The 20,204-nt window shown below is 42.1% G+C and overlaps 1 protein-coding gene across 1 annotated transcript in view; it reads right to left on the minus strand.

The window, feature by feature from the left end:
• LOC309382981 (sodium channel protein type 2 subunit alpha-like) overlaps positions 1-15,459 on the minus strand; it is a 96,025-nt gene extending 80,566 nt beyond the window's left edge. The window contains exon 1 of the mRNA XM_081934987.1: positions 15,224-15,459. The gene's annotated coding sequence lies outside the window, so the exon portion shown is untranslated. The remainder of the gene's footprint in view (positions 1-15,223) is intronic.
• Positions 15,460-20,204: the final 4,745 nt, after the last annotated feature.

Consider the following 20,204-nt stretch of genomic DNA (forward strand, 5'->3'; position numbering starts at 1 on the left):
GCAAAATAAAAGTTGGCTACTTTGCTTTCTGCATGTTCCTTTCCTTCAAATTCCTTAAAGTTGTTCAGGAATAATTTTCCTTGAAACAATTTCTTCTGAAAGTATTCTCCAGCACTACTGCCTTGGAATTACAGAAGTTGATGCTGAACACAACTTGAAGATACTAAATTTAGAAAAGCTATATTAATGGTATTAACCTATGCTGCCTTCCTTCCAGTGAGTGTGGTTGAGAATCATTCCACAGATTGACTTAAAATGCAGCTGAATCTCCATTTGAACTTGCCATTGTTTACACGGAGAAATAAAGTGGTTTTCATCATTTTTGGATGAAGAAATATCACAAATAGCAAAACTTTAATAAATGCATTCTTTTTTTCTCAAAAAAGCAGGTGGAAAAATAGCTTGATGTTTGTATAAATCTGTAGTTGCAATTCAATCTTAAATTATATATTAATGTTGTTTGAGATAGGGAAAACAGAACCACTGGATTTTTCCCCGTTAGGGTGCACATCCAGCTAAGATTATGAAGTCCATATTTCTTCAAATACTAGCTTGATTTCTAATGCAAGCTATGTGCACTTACTTAAAAAGCAATATGGCCAATTAAAAGAATGGCAAGAATGACATCCATTTAACTCCTTCAATCACCTTAGATAAGCAATGTGCAATTTCTTTTTTCCTGCCTGAACTAAAAAGAAGCTACAGTAATTCGTGCCTGTGAACCAAATCTGCACTGCAGAAGGTGAAATCACTTTATTTATATTTAAAGTCATGTTGAGAATGGCATGAGGAAAAGAATCAGGAACACCAGTGTTAACCTGACCCAGAGAAAATCTATAACAATAAAAGCAACCAGAGAGCTGGTTTGGTGCAGTGGTTAAGTTGGCAAGCTAGAAGCTGGAAGAGAATGAATTTTGTTTCTAAGCTCTAGTCCTACTTTAGGCCCAAAACCATATAAGGGACCTTGTGCCCATCTGCATAACTCTTTCTTAACTATAGGAAGAAGGCAATGGCAAACTATTTGTGAAAATCTTGTCAAGAGAACTGCAGTGAGGGCTGGGTTCTGCCGATTTTACTACTGGTTCGCAATGCACATGCTTGCTTCGCTCATGTGCATGCCAGACACATACAATGCGTGCGTGCGCTGTTCAATGTAAATTGTTCTTCATGCATTCACAGAACAATTTACAGTGAACTGTGCATGCGCAGTCACTAAAAACCAAAATGGCGGCGGTCCAGAGGTGGTGAGGGAACTGGTTCAGGGGCGTGGCAGGCCTGGGTCGCTGCCAGTTCTGCGACCCAGGCCTGAATTCCACCATCAGTTTGGCCGAACCGGGAGCAACCCACCTATGACTGCAGTGACTTGTTGATAATCATCACTGACCTAAAAGGACTAAATAAATAAAGCAAGCAATTATTAAAAAATCCAAGTTGAATATTTTTATTTTCCATTGGACTCATAAGACACTCCATTCTACAGCTAAGGTATCAACCAATGTCATACATCTATGGGCCTGAAGTCTGAGTTGTCCATAATTTTTCAAGCCCCTCTTCTTTTAAAGAATTTGAATAAATCTGAGAAGTACATGAGAAACATTTTAACATTCTCCTCTTATGATCCTCCCTTTCTAGATATCCTTTACTGCTATTATCGACATTAACCCTTTGTTTATTGGCAAACGTTATGGATGCATTTTTAACATTCAGTCGAAATATTAATCTGCACACCCAGATAGGTTAGTTTCTCATACAATGTTTTGACTGTTTATGTATAGGACTTTTATTTGCTCTTCAGACAAATAAATGCTCTCAGCAGGGCTTTGAAAATTATAGCATTATAATGATGAAATAAATTAGTAAGCAGGACCCCTATATAGCTTAACAATGAATAAAAATGAATTTGATGATGATGATGTTGATGATAATGATGATGGAAATCTGTTATTAGATCTTCTAAAGAAAGCCACATAACAGCAACTCGGGATCACTGCTGATCGGAAGGAAGCCCAACTAATTATAATGCCTTCGATGTGTTAACAGTCTCAATAATGAGAGTTTGTTTTGTTGATACAAAAGCACCTCTGGTGTACATGTGTCCACTGAACACCGCTTCTATAGGCTTACTATATAATGGCTGTTCTTTAGCTGTGGGGATGCTATTTTCTATGCTTTTATCTTCATGTTACCTTTTCAAACTTATTACTGTTTTGTAGCTCTGTCAGCTGCCTAGTCAGATATAACTGAAGCAGCAATTAAGTCTAGTAAAACACACACAAACACATACACACACACACTCTCTCTCACACACAATATGAATTAGATAAATGTTACATCGGGTAATAGAAAGGCACACACAGGCTAACGGTAACAATAGCTTTATTAACTCAGTAGCAACTATGTACAATCCAGCGAAGGTTGAGTCTGACAGCAGCCCTTTTATAGGGAGCTGTGAGACCCTTCGACCAATGAGATTAAACCTCTGTTCCCAACGGAACAGAGGACCTTGGTGGAAACCATTATAGCTGAAGCTAGTATCTAACACCCCTCCCCACTTAGATGGAGTAATCCTACTGGTTACGTAGTCACGCAGGTAGGCGGGCTTTTTGGTAGCTCTGCCTGACCTGCGCGGTTCAGTCGGAGGGTGTTCTTTGGACAGGTCTGACAGACCTGTTTGTTCCGCAGCTCCGCTTGGTGGAAGCTCCTGGAACCTTTCACAGGCCACGGCTGGAGCTTCTAGAGCTGGGTCACTCAGAGCTCACTGAGGGCCTGCAACACAACCAGATAAGTTCCCCGGTACCTTCAGGCTTGAGCTGCCTGTGGATGAAGTGAGTTCTTGCTCTGTTTGGGTAGGGCTTTGGCTAACTCGTGCAGGAGTTACCTCTGGTTGTCTTAAGAGTGGAGTTGGAGAGGTGGCCACGGAGTTGGTCAATGTGCCTTCTCCAATTCCGACCGTCCTCGAGCTCTACAAGATAAGAACGAGGCCCGGTGATGCCTATCACTGTGGCAGGAATCCACAGAGTTCCCCCGGTGTAGTTGTGGGAGTAAACTGAATCCCCTATGTTAAAGTTCCGAATTTTGCTTGTTGAGTCAGGGGGCGATGCGGCAGAATAGTTTGGGTATAGCCTGTCTAAGTGGTACCTAAACCGGCGACCCATGAGAAGCTCGGAGGGGCTTCTCCCTGTAGTGGCACTTGGTGTGATGTGCTGAATTAGCAAATAGTGGTCAATCCGTGTTTGCCAATCTCCCGGGCCCATCCTAGATAGGGCCTCTTTTGCAGATCTCACCATTCTCTCCACCTGACCATTAGAGGCCGGATGGAATGGCGCGACCAGGGCATGTCTGATTCCCTGTGCTGCTAAGGTTTTGAATTGCATGGCCAGGAATTGGGGGCCGTTGTCAGAGACCAGGACATCGGGCAGGCCGTGCGTGGAGAAAAGTCTCCGTAGTACCTTGATGACTGCTTCTGCCGTAGTGGAAGTCATCAGAACTACCTCTAGCCATTTCGAGTAGGCATCCACAACTACAAGGAATGTCTGGCCATGAACTGGCCAGCAAAATCAATGTGCACCCTAGACCATGGTGCTTGAGGTCGCTCCCACTCCTTAGCGGGCGCTGGTCTGGACTACTGGTGCGGGCGCTGGTCTGGACTACTGGCACGGTGTGAAGGTAGCCACCCATTCTTCGATCTCCCTGTCCATGTTAGGCCACCACAGGTAACTCCTGGCCAAAGACTTCATCCTGACAATTCCAGGATGCCCTACATGGAAACCCTCTAATACTGCAATGCGTAGTTCAGGTGGAACAACGACCCGGTCCCCCCACAGCAAACAGCCATTAATCACAGACAATTCATCACACTTACAATGGTACCATTTGAATTCAGCAAGAAGTTCTGGTAGCGGGCAGCGGCTCAAGGCATCGGCATACGAGGCAGTAGGAGTAGGCAGCTAAGAAAATGGCCCATCTGGTCATCCGCGGTGATAATGACACAGGAGTAGGTCGGTCCCTAGCCAGCAAACCCAGTAGCAGTTTATGGTCCGCAATTAGTTTGAAATCACGGCCGTATAGGTACTCATGGAACCTTTTTACTCCGGCCACTGCAGCCAAAGCCTCATAGTCCAGCTGGCTGTAGTTCCGCTCGGCAGCGGACAAGGTCCTAGAGTAAAAGGCTATGGAAGCCTCGGTTCCATTGGGCATGCGGTGGCTGAGGACGGCACCGACACCAAACAGGGAAGCGTCGCAGGTGGCAGGGTCTGGCTGTACTGCACCAGGAATGTGTCCGCTGAGAGAAGTCTTTTTACTGAGGCAAATGCGGCAGCCTCGGCTCTGCCACAGGACCATTTCACGTTCTTCGCCAGGAGACAATGTAAGGGCTCAGCAATGGTGGCTTTCTGTTTAAGAAAGACGCTGTAGAAATTAAGGAGCCCGAGGAACACCTGTAGCTCAGTTTGATTGCGAGGTGTAGGGGCGTCCTGAATTGTTTTAATTTTTCTCGTGGTTGGGTGAATCCCAAAGCCGTCGATTAGGTACCCTAAGAATTCAACCCTTGGCATGTTAATTTGGCATTTTTCTTTTTTGAGATGGAGGCCATTGTCTCTAATTCTAGCCAAAACAGTTCGTAAACGTTTGAAAAGTTGCACCTCATTTGCAGCCGATACCAAGATGTCATCGAAATAGGGGACGACTCCTGGAATCCCCTGCAAAAGCCGTTCCATGATGCTTTGGAACAGTCCGGGGCCATACTAACTCCAAATTGCAGGTGGTGACATTTGAATGCACGCCTATGTGTCACAATGGTTTGGGCCTCTGCTGTAGTGCCATCTGCAGGCAATTGTTGGTATGCCTGCGCCATGTCCAATTTAGCGGATACTTTGCCGGGGCCTAGAGAATGTAGTAGGTGCTGTACAATGGGTACAGGGTAAGCGTTTTGTTGTAGCGCTTTATTGATTGTGCATTTGTTGTCCGCGCAGATGCGGACAGACCCATCAGATTTGACAGGTGTCACTATAGGGGTCTCCCAGCATGTGTGATCAACCGGCTCTAGGATTCCCTGGCCTACGAGCTTGTCAATCTCCAGATCAATTTTGGAGTGGAGAGCGAAAGGTACTCTCCTATTTTATAGCCTTATGAGGGCTATGTTGGGGTCCAAATTAAAAGACATTGGAGTCCCCACATACTTATCCAGACCGGTGCCGAAGACATCCTCAAACTCCTTAAAGATCTCTTCAGCGCTCTTGTCTTTCAAGGCGTTGATACCGGATAATCGCGAAGGTGGATGTCAGGGGTGCGTAGATACTGCTTCTTCAGGCTAGGGATAGCCCACTTGAGCGTAAACCACGGCATGATGATCAGTGATTAACCCCATGTCGATCTTCATCTCCCATGGAGAGCCCTCAATGAGGACTGTGACCTTCAGCTTTTTGGGCCGCCTACTGCGGACTTGGCCGATTGAGGTGTGGTAGGTGACTTTGGTGTCGCCCTCTGAGCGCCATGGTGGCTTCTGCCATGCCCCTTGGTTGGGCCTCTGCTGGCGGTTGAATCAGCTTCTTGGCTGCCAGGTCGTCATGGGGTGCTCGGTTCTGCAAACTTTGGCGATGTGCCCCTTTCGTTCTCAGTGCTGGCAGATAGCATCGCAGAAACGGCAAGCCAATCGGGCATGGTTCCTCCGCAGCTAACGCAAAGTGGGAAACGCTGTTTGAATTTGTGTGCCAGCCTGGTGCGGCTACTGCGCATGCGGCAGCTGTCATCTTCTTCGCCTTCTGAGCTCTCAGTCTCTGCAGCCTCGCGATGAACCCGTGTGTTCTTTCGCGTCTTATGGAGTGCTTTGGCGCTGCAGGGTTTCTGTTGACTTGACGGCCGATTCTGATGCCCTGGCTTCATCGAAGGCAATTTGTAGAGTGAGGTTAGATTTGGTGAGTAACCTCCTCTGTAAATTAAGGTCCCACACACCGCATATGATGCGGTCAAGAATAAGCTCGTCAAGGTCTCAGAACCCGCAGTATGCTACAGCCTTTCGTAGTGCCACAACGTACTCGTTGATTGATTCGCCTTCCTTCTGGTTGCGAATATCAAATTCGTGCCGGTGGACGTGCTTAGACAGCTTGAGAGCGTAGTGAGTCCTCAGCGTCTGCTGGAGCGGCATTGGTTCTGACAGGTCTTTGACAGTTTCGAACACTTCCCGTCCACAGTAACCGAGGAACATGTTCTTCTTGCGGCCTTCAGAAAGGCTCATGAGGTTCTTGGCTTCGAGGAAGCAGTCAAACCTCAGCATATACGAGTCCCAGTGCTCAGTGACTGGGTCATATGGAGTCGGTGGGGCGTGCATGGATATTTCGTATTCTGAGGGCGTTTTGAGTTTGCCGCTCAAAAATGGCTGCTCGAAGCTGCACTGAGCTCTGGGCTGGATTCCTTTGCTGGATAGCTATGCTCTTTTTGGTTCGCCTAGTTGCCTTCCAATCCCACCCTCGTCGCCAGTGTTAGATCGGGTAATGGAAAGGCACACACAGGCTAACGGTAACAACAGCTATTTATTAACTCTGTAGCAACTATGTATAATCCAGCAAAGGTTGAGCCTGACAGCAGCCCTTATATAGGGAGCTGTCAGACCATTCGACCAATGAAATTAAACCTCTGTTCCCACTGGAACAGAGGACCTTGGTGGAAACCATTATAGCTGAAGCTAGTATCTAACAATAAATAAAATATAAACATAGATTTCATGGTTTTAGAGAAAAGAGGGGAACTCAATTCATAATCTCTCAATGTGGTCATTTGGTTATTTCTATGTCTCTTAGCATACGTCAATGGTGGGATTCAATTTATTTACTACCAGTTCTGTGGGCATGGCTTGGTGGGCGTGGCAGGGGAAAGATACTGCAAAATCTCCATTCCCTCCCAATCAGCTGGGTTAGCTGATTGGGAGGCAGGGAGGCAGATAATAGATGGGGCGGAGCCAGTCAGAGGTGATATTTACCGGTTCTCTGAACTACTCATAATTTCTGCTACCGGTTCTCCAGAACTGGTCGGAACCTCCTGGATACCACCTCTGGCATACATATTAGTGACTGTAATAAATTAATACCAATAATATTTCTAGTAATAGCTGCAAACAGAGAAAAAAGAAAGCAAGTAATGTGCAAAATCCAGCTATGTTAACCAGACCACAGTGCCTGGGGGGCTACTTCAAGCCACAATCACATTTGACTTGCAGCTATGGGTTGACCCTCTACTAGAATTGTGCTCGAGTTTAAACAACTGCAACTAATAGAGATTTATATTTTTTTATCAAGTAACTACTATAATACATTATGCAGGAATATAACTGCAAAATCCAACTGTTTAACTGGATAAGAATCTTAATATTTTTATTATGCTTTTAATGTTCTAATATATTTTCCAATATTTTTATTTGGCCCTCATGCTTTCAGTAAACAGAATGGCATTCTGGCAAGAGTTACCTTATATTGTTTGCTACCATCTCTCTGTGGAAGTTCTGTGCAGCTTATATAAAATACAGTGCAAGTCAGAAGACATATTAGGACCGTGATGGCGAACCTACAGCACGCATGCCTGAAGTGGCACTGGGAGCCATGTTGCCTGGCATGCACCCGTTCCTCTTCCAGGTTTCTGGCACACATGCACACATGATGACCAGTTTTTACGTGCAGTAGTGCCAGAAACCAGAAGAGCTGGTCTTCTGTTTTCCAGCATGAGTATGTGCAGTGGACAGCTGATCAGCACATGCACATGCACATGCATGGAAGTAACCGGAAAACTTGCTGGTCGGCCTGCATGGCGTACCGGAAACCAGAAGTTCATTTTCTGGAGAGTGCATGCCCCTTGGAAAGCTCTTCTTCCTGGTTGCAGCCCAAATGAGCACAGTGCCATAAGGACACACTCCCTTTTCGGCATTCAGTGCCGAAAAGGTTTGCCATTACTGTATTAGGTCATGTAGATACAGTACTACAGGTTTCAAGTAGTTTGAGAATATGCCTGAATTTATCTCGGCCCATGGAGACTGAAAGGTCTGGGATGTAAAAAGTTTCTTTTATCAATGTTAGTTGTTTTGGGGTAAGAACTTCCTATTTTTCATGTTGATGTATTTTTTTTTACCTTGTTCTTTGGCCAAAGAGTTCCAGTCCAGCTTACACTCCCTTCACAAAATGGCTTCACCCTCAAATGTATAAGAAGCTTGCATGTATCATATAACCTGCTAGGAAGTATTTTCTCAAAGAATATTTTATTCATTGCATGTCAACTAGAAAAATAATCTCCATTACTTCCTATCCCCTCCCTATTTATGTAAAATATACCCTACTACAATATTGCAGCATCTTGTCCAGACCTTGCAATAATTTTGGTGTCAAGTTATCTTTTCCATTTGCCAAACACGTCTCCTTTTTTTCTACCTTCATTAAAGTAACCTAACCGTTGTTACTTGGTAAAATATTAACCACCAAGAAAATAGGGGGAAATGATATATTGTTCACAAAGCATTTTTTTTTAAAAAAAAACACCTCCAGTGATGGAGCCCCCACAACTTCTGAAGGCAAGCAAAGTGAGTGGGGAAAGACAGATTATGTAGCAAAAAAAAAAAAAAGGTAAAAGATTAGGCATGACTCATTTAATGACTGCATTGCTTAGCAATGGAAGTTCTGGCCCCAACTTTATTTATCGAGTTCATTTCATGCTGTGAAATTTGTCCATTGGCAAATATAGTCAAAAGTTTTAATGTAGCACCGGCCACTTTCAGTCACATCAAGAACTCTTCCCTATATGGAGGTTGGTATTATTACCACCTTGCCCCAGAATTCCCATACCATTCTCCTGCTGCAGCAATCTACACAAAACTTCCATTTGGCAGGTTGAAATGCTAAAGTTCTACAGTGCTTTGGGCAGATGGCCAATCCCCATCTTGTGACTACAAATGCAATGCTTCTGGAGCATCATGACATCCTTCCACCGGGAATCAAAGCTTTTCGTGGGCAAACTGGCCTTTGGTAAATGGGGAAGCAAGGATAAGGCAGGGGGCAAAGGCCATTGTACTGGCAAGCTCCCAACTGCAGGGCTTCCCTATTGTCAACTGGAGGAAATGCCAGTCAACGCAAGAGGGGACCCATACACACAATGCCGGGGTCATAAAGTCATTTTAAAAATCCAACCCTATTACAATTGCTCACTTTTGTATCTATTAGTCAGCCCACTGAGCAAACCTGACCAGGAAATCATCTCCACAGGAAAGCCAGAACTACTTTTATTCGTTTTTATTTATGGCTATAAGAGCAGTTATCTTGGAAATCTGATTGTTCAATACCTCCTCTTCCTTCTTAATAGTTCCGTGAATTGGGGAAGTGTCTGCCTAAGCCACTTTCTGGACTTCAGAAAAAAATGTTTCAGTACGGTTTACCTAGATAACAGATCCTGCATATCTCTTTTCCAGATAATGTGCCAGGAAAACCTAAATATAGGCAATCTGGGGGGATAAGGAGAAATCTTCATTATTTGAACTTCTGCAACTCCAAGGATTTTTGGACCCTTTGCTACAATCAAGTACAGATATTTGATTTAACATAAGAAACAGAATTAAATACTGACGTACAGTAAACCCTTAGTTTATTAGACTTTAGATCATAAACTTCAGATATAATAACATTTTCATTCAGACCCACATTTAACCGACATTAAACCCAAATCATTCAATTGAGAGTACAGAATACATTAAATTACAGTTTTACGGCAAATTATTACAGTTAACCAGTTACATAATACCACACAGTGTAAACTGGTCCAAATGATATAAAAGTATATAAATAAACATAAATTATCATTTAAACACATGTAAAAATAACTTAGATGTTATTCTTAGCTTATTAAAAACAGAATGAAATAATATTAAGAAGGAATAAAGTGTCAGCAATAGCATATTGATAAATTATATTTAGTTAGGTTCTATGAACTAAATTAAGGATTCCAAAATATTAGTATATCAACTTTTTAACCTCCCAGATTAAGTAGTAGAGATGTCAGTGAGCTTCCGTTAAAGGAAGAAATTGGGGGATATTAAAATAAATAGATAAAGGCCTCTCATCTATGCAGTTTCAAGCACCTCAGATTGTTGCTGAAATCTCTGTTCATATGCAAAGAGAAGTTGAGATACACTCCAAATAACAAATTGCCTGTCTCTCAGCTTTCTGTATATGGAAGGGAGTCAAAGTTGATTACTTCATTCTTGTATTGGCTTACTGGAACCTAAGTGGGGCTTATTTCCACATGAGGTTTATTCAAATATAACTTTCCATAGGGCCCCCAAAACCATATTCTGCCATTTCTAGTAGCTAATGCTGAAGTAAATGACAAATTGTATATTTATATAATAGCTGATTGAAGACTAGATTGACACCTAAGGAAACAGGGCAGGGTGACACAGCAGCCAAAATAAAGGCAACTGCAATCATAGCACATAGTACGTCATCAGAGTTGGAAGGGTCCTTGGGGGTCTTTTAGTTCAATCCCCTGCCCAATCAGGAAACCCTATAACGTTTCAGAAAAGTGGCTGTCTAGTCCTTTCCTAAAGATCTCCAGTGATGGAGCACCCACAACTTCCGAAGGCAAGCTTTTCCACTGGTTGATTCTTCTCACTATCAGGAAATTTCTCCTTAGTTCTAGGTTGCTTCTATCCTTGATTAGTTTCCATCCATTGGTACTTGTCTTGTATTCTAGTACTTTGGAAAATAAGGTGATCCCCTCTTCTTTTTGGCAGCCCTTCAGATATTGGAACATTGCTATCGTATCACCCCAAGTCCTTCGTTTTACTAGATTAGACATACCTAACTCCTACAACCGTTCTTTAGGTCTTTCAGCCTCTAACCCCCTACTCATCTTTGTTGCTCTTCTCTGCACTCTTTTCAGAGTCTCAACATCTTTTTTATATCGTGGTGACCAAAACTGGATGCAATATTTAAAGTGTGATCTTACCAAGACCTTATAAAGGGGTACAATCCTAGCAGTGGTGGGATTCAAATAATTTAACAACCGGTTCTCTGCCTTAATGACCAGCTGGGTAGCCATGGCTCGGTGGTCATGTAACTGGGTGTGATCAACTCAACGTCACTCATGTCGATGGGCGCTTCGCCTTAACTCTTACAATGTAATAAGGGTTAACCGGAGAGGCAGTTTCTGTAAGCAGGGCAATAAAGATTAGGCTAGAAACAACGCCAGAATGTTTCCTTCCTGCCTTCCTTACAGGATTAGCCCTGTAAAGTTGGAAAAAACAAAATATTTCTTCCAACAACCGGTTCTCCGAACTTCTTAGAAAGTTAACAACCGGTTCTCCTGAATAGGTTCTAACTGGCTGAATCCCACCACTGAATCCTAGGCAAGATTCATGCTTCAAAACTCAATTAAAGGAAATATTTCCACACATGATAAGAGAGTTCTGCTCTGTTTCACTGTCTATCCCATTTTCTGAATCATTTTCCAAGAGTACCCAATCCTACTAGCATCTACCATACTTGGGAATGAGTTCCATTAAACTCAAAAAGTTATTCCTAGAAGAGATGTAGGAAACCTTCACTAGATAAAACACATGGAGGGATTCTTATCATTTTATAGCATATTGTATGGCTGAAAGTTTGCTTCTCCATTGACAGATTTGAGATTACACCAGAATGCACATGTAAGAGAAAACATTGATTTCCCCCAACTTTGAAATAAGTGGTCCTTTGGGCAGTGGGATATTGCAATCCACTATCTGTGCGGTAGGTGGATGAATGAGGCCTATTGCTTTTGAATCTGTCATTTATGGATGAGAAGGGATAGCTTGGAAATGAGTCAAGCCATTTCCTAATTTCTTGGGAAGTGTCACTACTTATGTCAATTCAACACAAGGTATGCATCATGTTTAATCCTCTTGCCAAAGTCTGCTTCCAATTTTGCTTCTTCCCTAATTAAACTTTGCTGATGGGTGTTTTATTTGGAGATACAGTTTTAATATTTTCAATATTTTTTAATTAATGTATTGCTGGACTTTCAAAAGGAATTCTAAAGGAATATTCCTGTCCTAATCAATCTCCCTCTTTTTGTCAATCTCCCTCTTGTTACAGCATACAGTACTTCAGGGCCAGCAACCCTGAGATGCAACCCCAAAAGCATTATTCAACAGCAGTACAACATGCCAAACAACCTTCTGTATGCTATGTCTTATATGTTGACTTTACGTGATTCTCAGCCCATATGAGGCAGCATATGTTAGCTGCATTATGAAGCAGTGTAATATCATTGTTACTTGTCCCCAGGTTAAGGCAATGTTTTCTTTCTCATCTTGGTACATACAGATCCCTGGGCAATGTCCTCCTGGATCATTCTGTCTTGTGCAGTGAGAGAGTCTGGCTCTTTCAAATGGATACTCCTTCCATACTCACCAGGTCTGTGAGCAAATCTGGTTTGGGGGTGTGGTGTTGAAAGAGAGGCCAACTAAGACAGACAGGGACTATGCAGGACATTAGAAGCAGAACTCACAGCTCAGTCCCACCAACTTATCTTCTGCTAGGGAAGATATTTGGAAACATGGACTTCACACTCTTACAGAAGAATACTGAACTTATGCTTAAAAGCTGGGGGGATTATGTAAAACAGGGAGGTATAGTTCCACAAAATTCTCTCTCCTTTTATTTTATAAAATTCATCTTATTACAAAATCGCCGATGCCTGTCAGATAATGCATTAGTGGCCCAAACCAATGAATGACTCCATTCCAGTACAGTGAACAACTTCTCTTTGCCCTGTATCATCTACTAAGCACATAGCAGGCAGATTGCATTAGGTTTTTGTGGTTAGCCAGGACAAAAGGAGTTAAAATCCAGAATGTCCATGTTGACTGATATCACACAATACTGTATTTGAACTATGGCTTAGAGAAAAATGCTATGGCCATGCCTTGAATTGAGAATTTGGATATCTACTATATATATAACTTCTACTAATGTAAATAATTTCATTAATTATCCGAGAATAAGAATCCTCACTCAGATTTAAAATAGGATAGACAGTAGGCACAGTTTAATTAATCCCTGTCACTGATCCCTATTACTTTTGGCATTGACTTATTCTTGCCCACAGCTAAAAAAAGGAATAGAAGAGATTTTTGCAAGCGTAGACATTATAAAGATACATAGACAACAATCTTCAACCCTGTACTTCAGAGTAGAAGCATCAAAATTGACTTCAATTTGAAGTAAGAAGGATTCAGACATTCATTTCCTGGGCTTACTTCCCCGCCAATGACTAATAACATCTCTGTAGCATTACCCAGCCATTGTTGAAGCAATAAAATCTTGTTTTCTTTTAGAGCTTTTTTGTAAGTTAAGTTTGGTTGACTTCAGGAAACACTAATATCATTAATAGGAGAAATAACCTGAAAATATGTTCCAATGTCCCTTTGATTCTAATAACGTTTAATCCTGGGACCACCAGACATGGGACACAAAACTTTGAATGACTCAGTGGCAGAAAAGTGCTGAGGTTGCCTCTATCTCTTTGCTACCATCTAGTGGTGATTTCAGTTTTTGCTTTTAGTGCAATAGATATTTAATTTCGGGAAGAGGTGTATAGCTTTAAGCATGGCTTTCAAAAGGGAAAGGTGAAGTAACATTGACCACTTGGTAATATAACTTGATGGAAATATTTATAAGATGACTGGAAGGCAGCAAAAAGCTAGAGTTTCTTATATCTCTTTGGTTTTATCTACTGCTTATCCAGATTTTCAGGCCAATCTAGTTGCCTTAATAGACAAGCTAGAAAAAAATTAATTAAGAGAAAATTCAGGCTGCTGTTTCTCATGATCCATTGATATCTCTACCAAACAAAATGTACTGAAATATTAGCCAAAGAAAGATACATACTTTATATTTTTATATGCCATAGCAGTTTATTAAGAATCATATTTTTTGTGATTGAACACAATTAAGAAAACATTTATCCTTGAGATCTAACCCAGTCTTAACATATATTCATTCTTCATAGCGCTATCCTTTTTGGTAGTACCTACAAACTAAATTATTATTCCAAAAACTTCTGTTTCCCACACAGGAAAGCAATAACAATATAGAATTCATTCCAAAGAAAAATCATTATTTCTGTACTGCAATCTTATTGAGAGATCTAAACATGATCTAAGAAATGAGGCAAACCACAAATGTAAATATATCCATAGGTTAATTTAATCTGAATTATAAGATGTACAGACCAGTACAATAATTCTAGAATAAAGCTGTGCTGCTTAATTAGCATGCACACAGGCACAGATACAAGCAGGAACCACTATTGTCAAAGGAAATACATTAGTGGGAATTAACATATAGCATAATTAATTCCTTGTGATGGCTTTTGTTCCTAACAGGCCTCACTCTCACCTCAGAAACTTATTAAAGGTTGAAAGTAGGATTCCTTTCATCATCACTACTCCAAGTATCACATTCCTCCCCCCACAAAATCTACTTCATGTTGAAAAACTAATATTTATAGATGTGGTGCACACTACTGCAAGGATCAAAAATCCAAGGAAAAGGGAGTCTGCTTCTGAAAGCAGTCTTGTGAAAATAAAATAGACTATTATATGCATTTCTTCCCTAGGGCACTTAGATTTGAGGGCTTTATAACTATACTAAAGCCTTTTTTTAAAAAAAAATATGTCAGGCACATTTTCTTTCTTTCCCTTCAGAAGCAACGTGACCTCCTTTGGAAATATAAAACACTCCTGGTCTCGCTTTAGAATAGATAAAGTCATATTTTACCAATGGATCCAATCCATAGGGGGAGGAGGAGAAAGAAATTGCAATATTTACAGTGTTAAGTCATTATTGCAGCTTAATCTTGTGCATATCTACTCAGAGGTAAGTCCCAAAGCTTTCAGTTGGGCTCAGGTCACTGTGTAAAAAGATTACAGCCTAAAACAGATAGGAAGGGTGGATAATGATGATAATAATAATAATAATAATAATAATAATAATAATAATAATAATAATAATAATAATAATGCACAAAACCACCCACCAGCACAGCTGGATAATCCAACATGGCTTTTATTTTCCCTGATCCTCTTTGGATGCATCTGTACATCCCAGCCGGAGACTAAAACTGGATGTTTCTCTTTTTTTCCATAAAGATTTCAGGTTGCTAACATCCCCCCCCCCCCACTTTAGCCCGAGGAAATGGCTTGCCAACTTACCTGATGAAAAGGGAAGGACGAAGCACAGCTCTAACATCCATCTAAGCAGGAACATATAACACGCTTGCTTCCTATTGTAATGATCCAGGTCTCTGGCCACAAGGTTTTCTCTCCCTCTTTCTAGCTGGGTGTCTATATATTCACTTAATTTCTGCCTTCTTGGAGGAAAAGAAAAACACAGAGACCTTTCCAGAATCCTTGTGGCTCCTGCCTCCGCTTCCTGTTCTCAGGCTCACTCTATGGTACCCAACATATATCAGAAAACAGTTCATTAGGAGGGGGAGAGGAGGGGGGGAAAGGGGGAGAGGAGAGAGAAAAAAGATGGGGAGGGGGGAAGGCAGCACCTTACATGGCAGCTCCATCTACTGGTCAAGGGAAGGCATTAATGAGAAGCCCAGGTTTTTTTACAGGCTCTTCTTGAATCAACAGCTTGGTAGCTGTGTTCCCCCAGGCAAGGAAAGGAGAGGCCACAGACATCGCACACACACACACACACTTGTGGTTGTGCTTGACTCAGAAGATGGCCACTTCTTTCAAAGTTGCCTCACAGGTGTGATAACACGACCATGTCCTCTAGAGCCTCTCAGAATTTGTTCCACTAGTTCTGTGTGGGTGTGTTGCTTTTTTCCCCTCATGCCACTTGGCTGCTTTCCAAACAGGGTTTCGTATAGGACATTCATTTTGGGCCACGTGATGATAACTGATAACTGTCCCATCTTCTCCTGTCACTTCTGTTTGAGTTTTGTTTTTGGTTTTCCTTAAAAGAAAAATTCTGCAGGTGGAGGAAAAGTTTCAGCCTGGCACCCAAGGGGTCAGTATTACCAAGGGGGATCCATGAGCTCCAGAGGGCAGGTAATCATATCAATGACCACAGCTAGCAATACTTCTAAATGGGCTGTGAGTTCAAAATGCAACATCGGGGGTAAATATGAATATTAATACCTGTCTACTACTTGAATAAAGGAATCCACAAGATGAACTGAAAATGGCTCGCGATAGGAAGTTGTAATATAGAGGGTTAAAAAATTTCCAATCGTTAATAAAATCAGTTACATAATAACAGAAGGCACGATGGAATAGCATTAGGCTAAATCTAGGAAAAATTTATTTATTTATGTATTTATTCAATTTCTATAGCTGTCTATCTTAATCCAATTGACTCTGGGCGGCAGAATGATAAATTTCTGCTGAAGCATGGCCTAAAAGGTTAGAATGAATTAGAAAGAAAGCCTTGTGAGAATATTTCACGTTGCTGATGAAAAAAGCTTCCCTCCAAGGCCAGCCTACAACCTAGCTAAGATGAGGTGGGATCAGGAGAGCAACATTGATGAAGTGACCCTGGATGGAAGTCAGAAAGTAGTTAGCAGCAGCTAACTACTTATTTATTTATTTTTATCCTGCCTCTTATTATTTTTTTTATAAATGACTCAAGGTGGTAAACATACTCCTTGCTCCTCCTATTTTCCCCACAACAACCTTTGTGAAGTGGGCTGGGCTAAGAGAGAGTGACTGACTCAAGGTGACCCAGCCAGCTTTCATACCTGAGATGGGACTAGAACTCACAATCTCCCGTTCCTAGCCTGGTGCACTAGCTCTCCAATCATAATGATGAAACATGCAGTGATTTACACACACACACACACACACACACACACACACACTGTACACACTGCCCTTATGCACTTGTATACAATTTAGTATTTGTACTGCTATATCCTGACATTTGATGCAAGGACATAAATTCTGAGGTTTTCATCATGATGCCCATTTTATCACCTTCCCCCTTCCATGTGGATCTCTGAGAATCAGCAAAGAGCCATTTCTGCAGCAAAATTAAGTGGGACTCTGAGACTCTGGTTGAGATTAGGGAGAATGACAACTCTGTGGCAATCTGCCAATACAAAATGGAACTCTTGATTTATTTCTCTTACAAAGGAGAAGAAGTAATGAAGACACATATCAGCTAATATTTCACATTTGCTTCTTTCTGTTCGAGCTCATAACAGTAAATTATTGCTCTAAATCAGAGGTGGGGAAGTATCGACCCTTAGGGACTTGTGGACTTCAACTCCCAGAATTCCTGAGCCAGCATGACTGGCCCAGGAATTCTGGGAGTTAAAGTTCCCAAGTCATAATGGGGCCATACTTCTCAACTCCTGTTCTCAATTATACTGAAATTTGGGATAAGTAAAATAATCCTTCATATAGAATTAGATAAATAATATAAGACATTCTGTGAATTCTGCATAATGTTAAAGCATTCCACAATCATTAGGGAGTGGTGGATTTTTATCTTGAAGGGTCAAAACTTGTATTTGTATTGGCCAATTAAGCAAAGCTTGCTTAAAATTAATTTTTCTGATTAATTATTGCATAATACCTTGGGTGCACAGACATGCAAAGAGCTAATCTGCTGAGTTGCCCTTATTTTAATTAATGTCAAGAATGGAAGCAAGAGGATTCAAAGAGGAAGAACCCTCTCACAGGCTTTGGCAGATGCGGTATATCAATTGCAATTTTATCTCTTTATTCCAATGTCTCTGAGAAGAAGATAACTCACTAGGTGTCTATGAAGATTCTCAATCATACAGGTCATGGTTGTCTCAAAGATGCTCCCCCCCCAAAGGCAACCTGAACTATGCTTTTTCCTTGAAGAATAAGACATTTCTCTTCTCATCCAAGAAGTTTCATCAGTTATGATGGTGAGGGGATGGAAGGATAGGTATCAACAGTTGGGATTGGATAGTGAGGGGATGGAAGGATTGTATTTCTTTGCAGTATTCTGGTTGTTAGCTCTCTCTCTCTCTATGAGCCATTGAGGGTACTTGTGGGGCGGGTTTCTCTGCGCTCTCAAATGAGCATGAAATCTTGGAAGTGCTGAAAGGAGTGTTGAGGACTGTTGGTTTGAAAGAGGAGTAAAAGAAGCCATTTATGTTAAAATTGAACAGCCCCCTCTCTCAACAGAGAGGAAAGACAAAGACTGCTCTTTTATAGATAGCAAAGTCCACATATTGGATTGAGAGGATCACTGGCTTGAAAGATGGATCAAAGAGGCCATGTACATTGAGATTGAACAGCTCTCTCTCAACAGAGGTGGAGGAGTATGTGACACCACCTATCTCCTGTCAACAACACAGCCCTTTCACAAGGACTTCCGGTTCCGGCGGCTGATGGTGACGGGCAAGCTTTGCTCGCCTCGCGCTTTCCCGGTGGGCTTCCCACTCCTTGGGGGGTACAGGACGTCCCGTAGAGGCTCCTGCCGAAGGGGCGGCACCGCGGGGGATCCCCTGGATCGGCGGAGGCCGGGGGGCCCCCGCATCGCCCTAGGCATCGGGGAGCATGATGGGGAGACGCTCCGGCGTCTTCGCTGCGAGGCTGCTGGAAGAATGAACGAGCAGAAGGACACGGCTGCGGTGCGGTGAGGAGGAAACTTCCTTCCATTCCCTTTGCTAGTTTGGAGAAATTGCCAGCTATTCAAAACTTTTTTTCGGCTCGGCTTTGAGAGGTGCAGCTGGAGGGAGGGGGATTTTCCCCCCCCTCGGACAGGCGGCTGGAAACAATTTTGCTCTCAGCCCTAGGGGAGGAGGAGGGAGAGAGCCATCTAATGATGTCACGCTCTTACTAAAGGTGAATTTTGGATTTAACCTTATAATGCAATGAGGATCTGGAAACTTTGGAAACTTTGAAACCTTTGTTATGCCTCTAAACCCGAAGCTGGCAGGGCAAGATGGCACACTTCTGTTGTCTTTATGAACTGTGAAAACTGACTCCACCTTTAAAACTTCAGGCTTCCGGTCTTTGTCCCCGTGCTACTCAGATAAATCTCTTGCTGATTGTTACTGTCTGGACTCCCTGGTGTGAAAAACTTTACCATATTGCCAGTGTAATTAGAAAAAATCACCTTCTGCTTGGACCTTTAATCTCCTGGACTCTCTTGGCTGTTCTACCTCTCTGACTGATCACCCTCTGTATTGACTGAGCTCTTTATTGTATAAACAATGTCACGTAAAAAACCACCTCCTGGGAAGACTGGCTTTGCTGCCTCTGCCCCGACATCTACAACATCCAGTCCCAGTACACAATCAACGATAACAGCCCTGATGCAACCCAGAACTACAGAGACTGAATTTCAACAAATGTTTCAACAAATCCTACAGGGACAAGAGGAGATTAAAAGACAATTAAAAGAGATGAAAGAAGAAATTAAAGAGAACCAGGACCAGATCAGTAAAAACTCACAGAGACTGGATCTTTTGGAGGGTGGGACGGCTGAGATGAGGGAGGGGATGGAAGGGGTGCAGAAGGGGAACAAAGAACTTGACACCCAACAGATGAAAATAGAATTTGAGAGAATGTCCTTTTACCTTAGATTTCAAAATGTGGTAGAGACAGATGATGAAGACATAAGGGACATTATGACAAGTATTTTGGCTGAATACATTCAGAAAGAGAAACAACAGATGGGGTGGGAACTAGACTTGGTTTATAGAGTGAATTCAGCATATGCTAGAACACACAATGTACCCAGGGAGGTACACATTAAATTTCTTAGAAAAACCACAAGAGATGAAATTCTGAGTGCACAAAGGGGGCAAGCTTTGAAATACCAAGATAGGGAGATAACCATTCTGAAACAGATCCCCAAGAAAGTGAGGGAAAAAAGAAAAAACTATTCGCAATTAGCGAAGAAACTTTACCAGAAAGGGGTGTGGTTCAGATGGTTGATGCCTGAAGGTATGTTAATATTCTGGGAGGACACAAGAGTCAGAATTAATACACCCATAGAGGCGCAGGCCTTTATGGAAAAAAATAAAACACTCCTAGACAAACCAGATGACCCTACAACAGACATGCAGGACACGGGAGGGGCCGGAGCTCTGCTGGTGGGGGGAGAAGGGGCAATACCAAGAAAACTCAGATCACAAAAATGAGTAAGAAAATCCACTTGATATAAATTGATCGAAATTAATAACTGAATTTA

The sequence above is a fragment of the Natrix helvetica genome (assembly GCF_964273705.1).
Source record: "Natrix helvetica genome assembly, chromosome: 1".
NCBI lineage: Eukaryota > Metazoa > Chordata > Lepidosauria > Squamata > Natricidae > Natrix > Natrix helvetica.